Source organism: Gorilla gorilla, chromosome 13 (genome assembly GCF_029281585.2).
Source record: "Gorilla gorilla gorilla isolate KB3781 chromosome 13, NHGRI_mGorGor1-v2.1_pri, whole genome shotgun sequence".
Taxonomy (NCBI): Eukaryota; Metazoa; Chordata; class Mammalia; order Primates; family Hominidae; genus Gorilla; species Gorilla gorilla.
The window spans coordinates 4,663,581-4,680,677 of record NC_073237.2 but is presented as its reverse complement, the minus strand read 5'-3'; positions in this window follow the sequence as shown (position 1 = coordinate 4,680,677).

Sequence of the window (17,097 nt, the reverse complement as noted above, 5' to 3'; positions counted from 1 at the left end):
GGAATGGAATGGAATGGAATGGAATGGAATGGAATGGTATGGAATGGAATGGAATCAATACGAGTAGAATGGAATGGAATGGAATTCAATGTAACCGAAAGGAATTGAATCAACCCATGTGGAACGGAACGGGATGGGACGGGACGGGACGGGATGGGACGGGTCGGGATGGGACAGAATGGAACGGAATGGAACGGCATGGAATCAACCCGAGTAGAATGGAATGGAATGGAATGGAATGGAATGGAATGGAATGGAATAGAATAGAATGGAATTGAATCAACCCGCGTGGAACTGAATGGAACGGAACGGAAAGGAACGAAACGGAGTGGAACGGAATCAACCCGAGTACAACGGCACGGGACGGGACGGGAAGGGACGGGACGGGACGGGACGGGACGGGACGTGTTGGGACGGAACGGAACGGAACGGAACTCAAAGGATTCAAGCCGAGTAGAACGGAAAGGAATAGAATGGAATGGAATGGAATGGAATGGAATGGAATGGAATGGAATGGAATGGAATGGAATGGAAATCAACCTGAGTAGAACGGAATGGAATGGAATGGAATGGAATGGAATTCAATGGAATAGAATGGAATGGAAGGGAATGGAATGGAATGGAATGGAATCGAATGGAATCGAACGGAATGGAATGGAATAGAATGGAATCAACCCGAGTAGAACGGAATGGAATGGAATGGAATGGAATGGAATGGAATCGAATGGAATGGAATGGAATGGAATGGAATGGAATCAACCCGAGTAGAATGGAATGGATTGGAATGGAACGGAATGGAATGGAATGGAATTGAATGGAATGGAATGGAATGGAATGGAATTCAATGGAATAGAATGGAATGGAATGGAATGGAATAAAATGAAATGGAATGGAATGGAATCGAATGGAATAGAATGGAATCGAATGGAATGGAATGGAATAGAATGGAATGGAATGGAATGGAATGGAGTGGAATCAACCCGAGTAGTACAGAATGGAATGGAATGGAATGGAATGGAATGGAATGGAATTCAATGTAATAGAATGGAATTGAATCAACCCGAGTGTAACGGAATGGAATGGAACGGAAAGGAACGGAACGGAATGGAACGGAATCAACCCGATCAGAACGGAACGGAATGGGACGGGACGGGACGGGACGGGACGCGTCGGGATGGGACAGAATGGAACGCAACGGAACGGCATGGAATCAACCCGAGTAAAATGGAATGGAATGGAATGGAATGGAATGGAATGGAATGGAATGGAATAGAATAGAATGGAATTGAATCAACCCGCGTGGAACTGAATGGAACGGAACGGAAAGGAACGGAACGGAGTGGAACGGAATCAACCCGAGTACAACGGCACGGGACGGGACGGGACGGGACGGGACGGGACGGGACGTGTTGGGACGGAACGGAACGGAACGGAACTCAATGGATTCAAGCCGAGTAGAACGGAAAGGAATAGAATGGAATGGAATGGAATGGAATGGAATGGAATGGAATGGAATGGAATGGAATGGAATGGAATGGAATGGAATGGAATGGAAATCAACCTGAGTAGAACGGAATGGAATGGAATGGAATGGAATGGAATGGAATGGAATGGAATGAACCCGAGTGGAATGGAATGGAATGGAATGGAAAGGAATGATGAACCAGAGTAGAATGGAACGTTTTGGAATGAAATGGAATGGAATGGAGTGGAATGGAATGGAATGGAATGGAATGGAATGGAATGGAATGGAATGGAATGGAATGGAATGGAATGGAATGGAATCAACCCGAGTAGAACGGAATGGGTTGGAATGGAAAGGAATGGAATGGAATGGAATGGAATGGAATGGAATGGAATGGAATGGAATGGAATGGAATGGAGTGGAATCAACCCGAGTAGAACGGAATGGAATGGAATGGAATGGAATGGAATGGAATGGAATGGAATGGAATGGAATGGAATGGAATGGAATGGAATGGAATCAACCCGAGTAGAATGGAATGGATTGGAATGGAATGGAATGGAATGGAATGGAATGGAATGGAATGGAATGGAATTGAATGGAATCGAATGGAATGGAATGGAATGGAATGGAATGGAATGGAATGGAATGGAATGGAATTTAATGGAATGGAATCGAACGGAATCGAATGGAATAGAATGGAATATAATGGAATGGAATGGAATGGAATGGAATGGAATGGAATGGAATGGAGTCAACCCGAGTAGAATGGAATGGATTGGAATGGAATGGAATGGAATGGAATGGAATGGAATGGAATGAAATGGAATGGAATGGAATGGAATGAACCCGAGTGGAATGGAATGGAATGGAATGGAATGGAATGATGAACCGAGTAGAATGGAACGGTTTGGAATGAAATGGGATGGAATGGAGTGGAATGGAATGGAATGGAATGGAATGGAATGGAATGGAATGGAATGGAATGGAATCAACCCGAGTAGAACGGAATGGGTTGGAATGGAAAGGAATGGAATGGAATGGAATGGAATGGAATGGAATGGAATGGAATGGAATGGAATGGAGTGGAATGAACCCGAGTAGAACGGAATGGAATGGAATGGAATGGAATGGAATGGAATGGAATGGAATGGAATGGAATGGAATGGAATGGAATCAACCCGAGTAGAATTGAATGGATTGGAATGGAATGGAATGGAATGGAATGGAATGGAATGGAATGGAATGGAATGGAATGGAATGGAATCGAATGGAATGGAATGGAATCGAATGGAATGGAATGGAATGGAATGGAATGGAATGGAATGGAATCGAATGGAATCGAATGGAATAGAATGGAATATAATGGAATGGAATGGAATGGAATGGAATGGAATGGAATGGAATGGAATGGAATGGAATGGAATGGAATGGAGTCAACCCGAGTAGAACTAAATGGAATGGAAAGGAATGGAATGGAATGGAATTGAATGGAATGGAATGGAATTCAATGTAGTAGAATGTAATGGAATAGAATGGAATGGAATGGAATGGAATGGAATGGAATGGAAAGGAATGGAATGGAATGGAATGGAATGGAATGAAACTGAATGGAATGGAATGGAATGGAATGGAATGGAATGGAATGGAATGGAATGGAATGGAATGGAATGGAATGGAATGGAATGGATTGGAATGGAATGGAATCAACCCGAGTAGAATGGAATGGATTGGAATGGAAAGGAATGGAATGGAATGGAATGGAATGGAATGGAATGGAATGGAATGGAATGGAATGGAATGGAATGGAATCAATCCGAGTAGAATGGAATGGAATGGAATTCAATGTAACCGAAAGGAATTGAATCAACCCATGTGGAACGGAACGGGATGGGACGGGACGGGACGGGATGGGACGGGTCGGGATGGGACAGAATGGAACGGAATGGAACGGCATGGAATCAACCCGAGTAGAATGGAATGGAATGGAATGGAATGGAATGGAATGGAATGGAATGGAATGGAATAGAATAGAATGGAATTGAATCAACCCGCGTGGAACTGAATGGAACGGAACGGAAAGGAACGGAACGGAGTGGAACGGAATCAACCCGAGTACAACGGCACGGGACGGGACGGGAAGGGACGGGACGGGACGGGACGGGACGGGACGTGTTGGGACGGAACGGAACGGAACGGAACTCAAAGGATTCAAGCCGAGTAGAACGGAAAGGAATAGAATGGAATGGAATGGAATGGAATGGAATGGAATGGAATGGAATGGAATGGAATGGAATGGAAATCAACCTGAGTAGAACGGAATGGAATGGAATGGAATGGAATGGAATGGAATGGAATGGAATGGAATGAACCCGAGTGGAATGGAATGGAATGGAATGGAATGGAATGATGAACCCGAGTAGAATGGAACGGTTTGGAATGAAATGGAATGGAATGGAGTGGAATGGAATGGAATGGAATGGAATGGAATGGAATGGAATGGAATGGAATGGAATGGAATGGAATCAACCCGAGTAGAACGGAATGGGTTGGAATGGAAAGGAATGGAATGGAATGGAATGGAATGGAATGGAATGGAATGGAATGGAATGGAGTGGAATCAACCCGAGTAGAACGGAATGGAATGGAATGGAATGGAATGGAATGGAATGGAATGGAATGGAATGGAATGGAATGGAATGGAATCAACCCGAGTAGAATTGAATGGATTGGAATGGAATGGAATGGAATGGAATGGAATGGAATGGAATGGAATGGAATGGAATCGAATGGAATGGAATGGAATCGAATGGAATGGAATGGAATGGAATGGAATGGAATGGAATGGAATGGAATCGAACGGAATCGAATGGAATAGAATGGAATATAATGGAATGGAATGGAATGGAATGGAATGGAATGGAATGGAATGGAATGGAATGGAATGGAATGGAATGGAATGGAATGGAGTCAACCCGAGTAGAACTAAATGGAATGGAAAGGAATGGAATGGAATGGAATTGAATGGAATGGAATGGAATTAAATGTAGTAGAATGTAATGGAATAGAATGGAATGGAATGGAATGGAATGGAATGGAATGGAATGGAAAGGAATGGAATGGAATGGAATGGAATGGAATGAAACTGAATGGAATGGAATGGAATGGAATGGAATGGAATGGAATGGAATGGAATGGAATGGAATGGAATGGATTGGAATGGAATGGAATCAACCCGAGTAGAATGGAATGGATTGGAATGGAAAGGAATGGAATGGAATGGAATGGAATGGAATGGAATGGAATGGAATGGAATGGAATCAATCCGAGTAGAATGGAATGGAATGGAATTCAGTGTAACCGAAAGGAATTGAATCAACCCATGTGGAACGGAACGGGATGGGACGGGACGGGACGGGATGGGATGGGTCGGGATGGGACGGAATGGAACGGAATGGAACGGCATGGAATTAACCCGAGTAGAATGGAATGGAATGGAAAGGAATAGAATAGAATAAAATGGAATTGAACCAACCCGCGTGGAACGGAATGGAACGGAATGGAAACGAGCGGAACGGAATGCAAAGGAATCAACCCGAGTAAAACGGAACGGGACGGGACGGGACGGGATGGGACGGAACGGAACGTAACCAAACTCAATGGAATCAACCCGAGTAGAACGGAATGGGTTGGAATGGAAAGGAATGGAATGGAATGGAATGGAATGGAATGGAATGGAATGGAATGGAATGGAGTGGAATCAACCCGAGTAGAACGGAATGGAATGGAATGGAATGGAATGGAATGGAATGGAATGGAATGGAATGGAATGGAATGGAATGGAATGGAATGGAATCAACCCGAGTAGAATGGAATGGATTGGAATGGAATGGAATGGAATGGAATGGAATGGAATGGAATGGAATGGAATGGAATTGAATGGAATGGAATGGAATGGAATGGAATGGAATGGAATGGAACGGAATGGAATTTAATGGAATGGAATCGAACGGAATCGAATGGAATAGAATGGAATATAATGGAATGGAATGGAATGGAATGGAATGGAATGGAATGGAATGGAGTCACCCCGAGTAGAATGGAATGGATTGGAATGGAATGGAATGGAATGGAATGGAATGGAATGGAATGGAATGGAATGGAAATCAACCTGAGTAGAACGGAATGGAATGGAATGGAATGGAATGGAATGGAATGGAATGAACCCGAGTGGAATGGAATGGAATGGAATGGAATGGAATGATGAACCCGAGTAGAATGGAACGGTTTGGAAAGAAATGGAATGGAATGGAGTGGAATGGAATGGAATGGAATGGAATGGAATGGAATGGAATGGAATGGAATGGAATCAACCCGAGTAGAACGGAATGGGTTGGAATGGAAAGGAATGGAATGGAATGGAATGGAATGGAATGGAATGGAATGGAATGGAATGGAGTGGAATCAACCCGAGTAGAACGGAATGGAATGGAATGGAATGGAATGGAATGGAATGGAATGGAATGGAATGAAATGGAATGGAATCAACCCGAGTAGAATTGAATGGATTGGAATGGATTGGAATGGAATGGAATGGAATGGAATGGAATGGAATGGAATGGAATGGAATCGAATGGAATGGAATGGAATCGAATGGAATGGAATGGAATGGAATGGAATGGAATCGAACGGAATCGAATGGAATAGAATGGAATATAATGGAATGGAATGGAATGGAATGGAATGGAATGGAATGGAATGGAATGGAATGGAATGGAGTCAACCCGAGTAGAACTAAATGGAATGGAAAGGAATGGAATGGAATGGAATTGAATGGAATGGAATGGAATTCAATGTAGTAGAATGTAATGGAATAGAATGGAATGGAATGGAATGGAATGGAATGGAATGGAAAGGAATGGAATGGAATGGAATGGAATGGAATGAAACTGAATGGAATGGAATGGAATGGAAGGGAATGGAATGGAATGGAATGGAATGGAATGGAATGGAATGGAATGGAATGGAATGGATTGGAATGGAATGGAATCAACCCGAGTAGAATGGAATGGATTGGAATGGAAAGGAATGGAATGGAATGGAATGGAATGGAATGGAATGGAATGGAATGGAATGGAATGGAATCAATCCGAGTAGAATGGAATGGAATGGAATTCAATGTAACCGAAAGGAATTGAATCAACCCATGTGGAACGGAACGGGATGGGGCGGGACGGGACGGGATGGGACGGGTCGGGATGGGACAGAATGGAACGGAATGGAACGGCATGGAATCAACCCGAGTAGAATGGAATGGAATGGAATGGAATGGAATGGAATGGAATGGAATAGAATAGAATGGAATTGAATCAACCCGCGTGGAACTGAATGGAACGGAACGGAAAGGAACGGAACGGAGTGGAACGGAATCAACCCGAGTACAACGGCACGGGACGGGACGGGAAGGGACGGGACGGGACGGGACGGGACGGGACGTGTTGGGACGGAACGGAACGGAACGGAACTCAATGGATTCAAGCCGAGTAGAACGGAAAGGAATAGAATGGAATGGAATGGAATGGAATGGAATGGAATGGAATGGAATGGAATGGAATGGAATGGAATGGAATGGAATGGAAATCAACCTGAGTAGAACGGAATGGAATGGAATGGAATGGAATGGAATGGAATGGAATGAACCCGAGTGGAATGGAATGGAATGGAATGGAATGGAATGATGAACCCGAGTAGAATGGAACGGTTTGGAATGAAATGGAATGGAATGGAGTGGAATGGAATGGAATGGAATGGAATGGAATGGAATGGAATGGAATGGAATGGAATGGAATGGAATCAACCCGAGTAGAACGGAATGGGTTGGAATGGAAAGGAATGGAATGGAATGGAATGGAATGGAATGGAATGGAATGGAATGGAGTGGAATCAACCCGAGTAGAACGGAATGGAATGGAATGGAATGGAATGGAATGGAATGGAATGGAATGGAATGGAATGGAATGGAATCAACCTGAGTAGAATTGAATGGATTGGAATGGAATGGAATGGAATGGAATGGAATGGAATGGAATGGAATGGAATCGAATGGAATGGAATGGAATCGAATGGAATGGAATGGAATGGAATGGAATGGAATGGAATTGAATGGAATGGAATGGAATTCAATGTAGTAGAATGTAATGGAATAGAATGGAATGGAATGGAATGGAATGGAATGGAATGGAAAGGAATGGAATGGAATGGAATGGAATGGAATGAAACTGAATGGAATGGAATGGAATGGAATGGAATGGAATGGAATGGAATGGAATGGAATGGAATGGAATGGAATGGAATGGAATGGAATGGAATGGAATGGAATGGAATGGAATGGAATGGATTGGAATGGAATGGAATCAACCCGAGTAGAATGGAATGGATTGGAATGGAAAGGAATGGAATGGAATGGAATGGAATGGAATGGAATGGAATGGAATGGAATGGAATGGAATCAATCCGAGTAGAATGGAATGGAATGGAATTCAATGTAACCGAAAGGAATTGAATCAACCCATGTGGAACGGAACGGGATGGGGCGGGACGGGACGGGATGGGACGGGTCGGGATGGGACAGAATGGAACGGAATGGAACGGCATGGAATCAACCCGAGTAGAATGGAATGGAATGGAATGGAATGGAATGGAATGGAATGGAATGGAATAGAATAGAATGGAATTGAATCAACCCGCGTGGAACTGAATGGAACGGAACGGAAAGGAACGGAACGGAGTGGAACGGAATCAACCCGAGTACAACGGCACGGGACGGGACGGGAAGGGACGGGACGGGACGGGACGGGACGGGACGTGTTGGGACGGAACGGAACGGAACGGAACTCAATGGATTCAAGCCGAGTAGAACGGAAAGGAATAGAATGGAATGGAATGGAATGGAATGGAATGGAATGGAATGGAATGGAATGGAATGGAATGGAATGGAATGGAATGGAATGGAAATCAACCTGAGTAGAACGGAATGGAATGGAATGGAATGGAATGGAATGGAATGGAATGAACCCGAGTGGAATGGAATGGAATGGAATGGAATGGAATGATGAACCCGAGTAGAATGGAACGGTTTGGAATGAAATGGAATGGAATGGAGTGGAATGGAATGGAATGGAATGGAATGGAATGGAATGGAATGGAATGGAATGGAATGGAATGGAATGGAATCAACCCGAGTAGAACGGAATGGGTTGGAATGGAAAGGAATGGAATGGAATGGAATGGAATGGAATGGAATGGAATGGAATGGAGTGGAATCAACCCGAGTAGAACGGAATGGAATGGAATGGAATGGAATGGAATGGAATGGAATGGAATGGAATGGAATGGAATGGAATGGAATGGAATCAACCTGAGTAGAATTGAATGGATTGGAATGGAATGGAATGGAATGGAATGGAATGGAATGGAATGGAATGGAATCGAATGGAATGGAATGGAATCGAATGGAATGGAATGGAATGGAATGGAATGGAATGGAATGGAATGGAATGGAATGGAATGGAATCGAACGGAATCGAATGGAATAGAATGGAATATAATGGAATGGAATGGAATGGAATGGAATGGAATGGAATGGAATGGAATGGAATGGAATGGAATGGAGTCAACCCGAGTAGAACTAAATGGAATGGAAAGGAATGGAATGGAATGGAATTGAATGGAATGGAATGGAATTAAATGCAGTAGAATGTAATGGAATAGAATGGAATGGAATGGAATGGAATGGAATGGAATGGAAAGGAATGGAATGGAATGGAATGGAATGGAATGAAACTGAATGGAATGGAATGGAATGGAATGGAATGGAATGGAATGGAATGGAATGGAATGGAATGGATTGGAATGGAATGGAATGGAATGGAATGGAATGGAATGGAATGGAATGGAATGGAATGGATTGGAATGGAATGGAATGGAATGGAATGGAATGGAATCGAATGGAATGGAATGGAATGGAATGGAATGGAATGGAATGAACCCAAGTAGAATGGAATGGATTGGAATGGAATGCAATGGAATGGAATGGAATCGAATCGAATGGAACGCAATGGAATGGAATTGAATGGAATGGAATGGAATGGAATGGAATGGAATGGAATCAACCCGAGTAGAATGGAATGGATTGGAATGGACTGGAATGGAATGGAATGGAATGCAATCAATCCGAGTAGAATGGAATGGAATGGAATGGAATGGAATTCAATGTAATAGAATGGAATTGAATCAACCCGCGTGTAACGGAATGGAATGGAACAGAAAGCAACGGAACGGAATGGAACGGAATCAACCCGATCAGAACGGAACGGAATGGGACGGGACGGGACGGGACGGGACGCGTCGGGATGGGACAGAATGGAACGGAACGGAACGGCATGGAATCAACCCGAGTAAAATTGAATGGAATGGAATGGAATGGAATGGAATGGAATGGAATGGAATAGAATAGAATGGAATTGAATCAACCCGCGTGGAACTGAATGGAAGGGAACGGAAAGGAACGGAACCGAGTGGAATGGAATCAACTCGAGTACAACGGCACGGGACGGGACGGGACGGGACGGGACGGGACGGGACGGGACGTGTCGGGACGGAACGGAACGGAACGGAACTCAATGGATTCAAGCCGAGTAGAACGGAATGGAATAGAATGGAATGGAATGGAATGGAATGGAATGGAATGGAATGGAATGGAATGGAATGGAATGGAATGGAAATCAACCTGAGTAGAACGGAATGGAATGGAATGGAATGGAATGGAATGGAATGGAATGGAATGGAATGAACGCGAGTGGAATGGAATGGAATGGAATGGAATGGAATGATGAATCCGAGTAGAATGGAACGGTTTGGAATGGAATGGAATGGAATGGAATGGAATGGAATGGAATGGAATGGAATGGAATGGAATGGAATGGAATGGAATCAACCCGAGTAGAACTAAATGGATTGGAAAGGAATGGAATGGAATGGAATGGAATGGAATGGAATTCAATGGAGTAGAATGGAATGGAATAGAATGGAATGGAATGGAATGGAATGGAATGGAATGGAATGGAATGGAATGGAATGGAATGGAATGGAATGGAATGGAATGCAATGGAATGGAATGGAATCAACCCGACTAGAACGGAATGGAATGGAATGGAATGGAAGGGAAGGGAATGGAATGGAATGGAATGGAATGGAATCGAATGGAATGGAATGGAATGGAATGGAATGGAATGGAATGGAATGGAATGGAATGGAATGGAATGGAATGGAATGGAATGGAATCCACCCGAATAGAATGGAATGGATTGGAATGGAATGGAAAGGAATGGAATGGAATCGAGTGGAATCGAATTGAATGGAATGGAATGGAATGGAATGGAATGGAATGGAATGGAATGGAATGGAATCAACCTGAGTAGAATGCAATGGATTGGAATGGAATGGAATGGAATGGAATCGAATGGAATCGAAAGAAATGGAATGGAATGGAATGGAATGAAATGGAATGGAATGGAATCAACCCAAGAAGAACGGAATGGAATGGAATGGAATGGAATGGGATGGAATGGAATCGAATGATATCGAATGGAATCGAATGGAATGGAATGGAATAGAATGGAATCAACCCGAGTGGAACGGAATGGAATGGAATGGAATGGAATGGAATGGAATGGAATGGAATGGAATGGAATGGAATCGAATGGAATGCAATGGAATGCAATGGAATGCAATGGAATGCAATGGAATGGAATGGAATGGAATGGAATGGAATGGAATGGAATGGAATGGAATGGAATGGAATGGAATCAACCAGAGTAGAACTAAATGGAATGGAAAGGAATGGAATGGAATGGAATAGAATGGAATGGAATGGAATTCAATGGAGTAGAACGGAGTGGAATAGAATGGAATGGAATGGAATGGAATGGAATGGAAGGGAATGGAATGGAATGGAATGGAATGGAATAGAATGGAATCAACCCGACTAGAAGGGAATGGAATGGAATGGAATGGAATCGAATGGAATGGAATGGAATGGAATGGAATCGAATGGAATGGAAAGGAATGGAATGGAATGGAATGGAATGGAATGGAATCCACCCGAGTAGAATGGAATGGATTGGAATGGAATGGAAAGAATGGAATGGAATCGAGTGGAATGGAATGGAATGGAATGGAATGGAATGGAATGGAATGGAATCAACCCGAGTAGAATGGAATGGATTGGAATGGAATGGAATGGAATGGAATCGAATGGAATGATATGGAATGGAATGGAATCAACCCGAGTAGAACGGAATGGAATGCAATGGAATGGAATGGGATGGAATGGAATCGAATGATCTCGAATGGAATCGAATGGAATGGAATCGAATGGAATCGAATGGAATGCAATGGAATGGAATGGAATGGAATGGAATGGAATGGAATGGAATGGAATGGAATGGAATCAACCCGAGTAGAATGGAATGGATTGGAATGGAATGGAATGGAATGGAATGGAATCGAATGGAATCGAATGGAATGGAGTAGAATGGTATGGAATGGAATGGAATGGAATGGAATGGAATGGAATGGAATGGAATGGAATCAACCCGATTAGAACGGAATGGAATGGAATGGAATGGAATGGAATGGAATGGAATGGAATGGAATGGAATGGAATGGAATGGAAGCGAATGGAATGGAATGGAATGGAATGGAATGGAATGGAATGGAATGGAAAGGAATGGAATGGAATGGAATCCACCCGAGTAGAATGCAATGGATTGGAATGGAATGGAATGGAATGGAATGGAATCGAGTGGAATGGAATGGAATGGAATGGAATGGAATGGAATGGAATGGAATGGAATGGAATGGAATCAACCCGAGTAGAATGGAATGGATTGGAATGGAATGGAATGGAATGGAATCGAATGGAATCGAATGGAATGGAATGGAATGGAATGGAATGAAATGGAAAGGAATGGAATCAACCCGAGAAGAACGGAATGGAATGGAATGGAATAGAATGGAATGGAATGGAATGGAATGGAATAGAATGGAATGGAATGGAATGGAATGGAATGGAATGGAATGGAATGGAATCGAATGATATCGAATGGAATTGAATGGAATGGAATGGAATAGAATGGAATCAATCCGAGTGGAACGGAATGGAATGGAATGGAATGGAATGGAATGGAATGGAATGGAATGGAATGGAATGGAAATCAACCTGAGTAGAACGGAATGGAATGGAATGGAATGGAATGGAATGGAATGGAATGGAATGAACCCGAGTGGAATGGAATGGAATGGAATGGAATGGAATGATGAACCCGAGTAGAATGGAACGGTTTGGAATGAAATGGAATGGAATGGAGTGGAATGGAATGGAATGGAATGGAATGGAATGGAATGGAATGGAATGGAATGGAATGGAATGGAATGGAATCAACCCGAGTAGAACGGAATGGTTTGGAATGGAAAGGAATGGAATGGAATGGAATGGAATGGAATGGAATGGAATGGAATGGAATGGAATGGAGTGGAATCAACCCGAGTAGAACGGAATGGAATGGAATGGAATGGAATGGAATGGAATGGAATGGAATGGAATGGAATGGAATCAACCCGAGTAGAATTGAATGGATTGGAATGGAATGGAATGGAATGGAATGGAATGGAATGGAATGGAATGGAATGGAATCGAATGGAATGGAATGGAATCGAATGGAATGGAATGGAATGGAATGGAATGGAATGGAATCGAACGGAATCGAATGGAATAGAATGGAATATAATGGAATGGAATGGAATGGAATGGAATGGAATGGAATGGAATGGAATGGAATGGAATGGAATGGAATGGAGTCAACCCGAGTAGAACTAAATGGAATGGAAAGGAATGGAATGGAATGGAATTGAATGGAATGGAATGGAATTAAATGTAGTAGAATGTAATGGAATAGAATGGAATGGAATGGAATGGAATGGAATGGAATGGAAAGGAATGGAATGGAATGGAATGGAATGGAATGAAACTGAATGGAATGGAATGGAATGGAATGGAATGGAATGGAATGGATTGGAATGGAATGGAATCAACCCGAGTAGAATGGAATGGATTGGAATGGAAAGGAATGGAATGGAATGGAATGGAATGGAATGGAATGGAATGGAATGGAATGGAATGGAATCAATCCGAGTAGAATGGAATGGAATGGAATTCAGTGTAACCGAAAGGAATTGAATCAACCCATGTGGAACGGAACCGGATGGGACGGGACGGGACGGGATGGGATGGGTCGGGATGGGACGGAATGGAACGGAATGGAACGGCATGGAATTAACCCGAGTAGAATGGAAAGGAATGGAAAGGAATAGAATAGAATAAAATGGAATTGAACCAACCCGCGTGGAACGGAATGGAACGGTATGGAAACGAGCGGAACGGAATGCAAAGGAATCAACCCGAGTAAAACGGAACGGGACGGGACGGGACGGGATGGGACGGAACGGAACGTAACCAAACTCAATGGAATCAACCCGAGTAGAACGGAATGGGTTGGAATGGAAAGGAATGGAATGGAATGGAATGGAATGGAATGGAATGGAATGGAATGGAATGGAATGGAGTGGAATCAACCCGAGTAGAACGGAATGGAATGGAATGGAATGGAATGGAATGGAATGGAATGGAATGGAATGGAATGGAATGGAATGGAATGGAATGGAATCAACCCGAGTAGAATGGAATGGATTGGAATGGAATGGAATGGAATGGAATGGAATGGAATGGAATGGAATGGAATTGAATGGAATCGAATGGAATGGAATGGAATGGAATGGAATGGAATGGAATGGAATGGAACGGAATGGAATTTAATGGAATGGAATCGAACGGAATCGAATGGAATAGAATGGAATATAATGGAATGGAATGGAATGGAATGGAATGGAATGGAATGGAATGGAGTCAACCCGAGTAGAATGGAATGGATTGGAATGGAATGGAATGGAATGGAATGGAATGGAATGGAATGGAATGGAAATCAACCTGAGTAGAACGGAATGGAATGGAATGGAATGGAATGGAATGGAATGGAATGAACCCGAGTGGAATGGAATGGAATGGAATGGAATGGAATGATGAACCCGAGTAGAATGGAACGGTTTGGAATGAAATGGAATGGAATGGAATGGAATGGAATGGAATGGAATGGAATGGAATGGAATGGAATGGAATGGAATGGAATCAACCCGAGTAGAACGGAATGGGTTGGAATGGAAAGGAATGGAATGGAATGGAATGGAATGGAATGGAATGGAATGGAATGGAATGGAATGGAGTGGAATCAACCCGAGTAGAACGGAATGGAATGGAATGGAATGGAATGGAATGGAATGGAATGGAAAGGAATGGAATGGAATGGAATCAACCCGAGTAGAATTGAATGGATTGGAATGGATTGGAATGGAATGGAATGGAATGGAATGGAATGGAATGGAATGGAATGGAATGGAATGGAATCGAATGGAATGGAATGGAATCGAATGGAATGGAATGGAATGGAATGGAATGGAATCGAACGGAATCGAATGGAATAGAATGGAATATAATGGAATGGAATGGAATGGAATGGAATGGAATGGAATGGAATGGAATGGAATGGAGTCAACCCGAGTAGAACTAAATGGAATGGAAAGGAATGGAATGGAATGGAATTGAATGGAATGGAATGGAATTCAATGTAGTAGAATGTAATGGAATAGAATGGAATGGAATGGAATGGAATGGAATGGAATGGAAAGGAATGGAATGGAATGGAATGGAATGGAATGAAACTGAATGGAATGGAATGGAATGGAATGGAATGGAATGGAATGGAATGGAATGGAATGGAATGGAATGGAATGGATTGGAATGGAATGGAATCAACCCGAGTAGAATGGAATGGATTGGAATGGAAAGGAATGGAATGGAATGGAATGGAATGGAATGGAATGGAATGGAATGGAATGGAATGGAATGGAATCAATCCGAGTAGAATGGAATGGAATGGAATTCAATGTAACCGAAAGGAATTGAATCAACACATGTGGAACGGAACGGGATGGGGCGGGACGGGACGGGATGGGACGGGTCGGGATGGGACAGAATGGAACGGAATGGAACGGCATGGAATCAACCCGAGTAGAATGGAATGGAATGGAATGGAATGGAATGGAATGGAATGGAATGGAATAGAATAGAATGGAATTGAATCAACCCGCGTGGAACTGAATGGAACGGAACGGAAAGGAACGGAACGGAGTGGAACGGAATCAACCCGAGTACAACGGCACGGGACGGGACGGGAAGGGACGGGACGGGACGGGACGGGACGGGACGTGTTGGGACGGAACGGAACGGAACGGAACTCAATGGATTCAAGCCGAGTAGAACGGAAAGGAATAGAATGGAATGGAATGGAATGGAATGGAATGGAATGGAATGGAATGGAATGGAATGGAATGGAATGGAATGGAATGGAATGGAATGGAAATCAACCTGAGTAGAACGGAATGGAATGGAATGGAATGGAATGGAATGGAATGGAATGAACCCGAGTGGAATGGAATGGAATGGAATGGAATGGAATGATGAACCCGAGTAGAATGGAACGGTTTGGAATGAAATGGAATGGAATGGAGTGGAATGGAATGGAATGGAATGGAATGGAATGGAATGGAATGGAATGGAATGGAATGGAATGGAATCAACCCGAGTAGAACGGAATGGGTTGGAATGGAAAGGAATGGAATGGAATGGAATGGAATGGAATGGAATGGAATGGAATGGAATGGAGTGGAATCAACCCGAGTAGAACGGAATGGAATGGAATGGAATGGAATGGAATGGAATGGAATGGAATGGAATGGAATGGAATGGAATCAACCTGAGTAGAATTGAATGGATTGGAATGGAATGGAATGGAATGGAATGGAATGGAATGGAATGGAATGGAATGGAATCGAATGGAATGGAATGGAATCGAATGGAATGGAATGGAATGGAATGGAATGGAATGGAATGGAATGGAATGGAATGGAATCGAACGGAATCGAATGGAATAGAATGGAATATAATGGAATGGAATGGAATGGAATGGAATGGAATGGAATGGAATGGAATGGAATGGAATGGAATGGAGTCAACCCGAGTAGAACTAAATGGAATGGAAAGGAATGGAATGGAATGGAATTGAATGGAATGGAATGGAATTAAATGTAGTAGAATGTAATGGAATAGAAAGGAATGGAATGGAATGGAATGGAATGGAATGGAATGGAAAGGAATGGAATGGAATGGAATGGAATGGAATGAAACTGAATGGAATGGAATGGAATGGAATGGAATGGAATGGAATGGAATGGAATGGAATGGAATGGAATGGATTGGAATGGAATGGAATCAACCCGAGTAGAATGGAATGGATTGGAATGGAAAGGAATGGAATGGAATGGAATGGAATGGAATGGAATGGAATGGAATGGAATGGAATGGAATCAATCCGAGTAGAATGGAATGGAATGGAATTCAG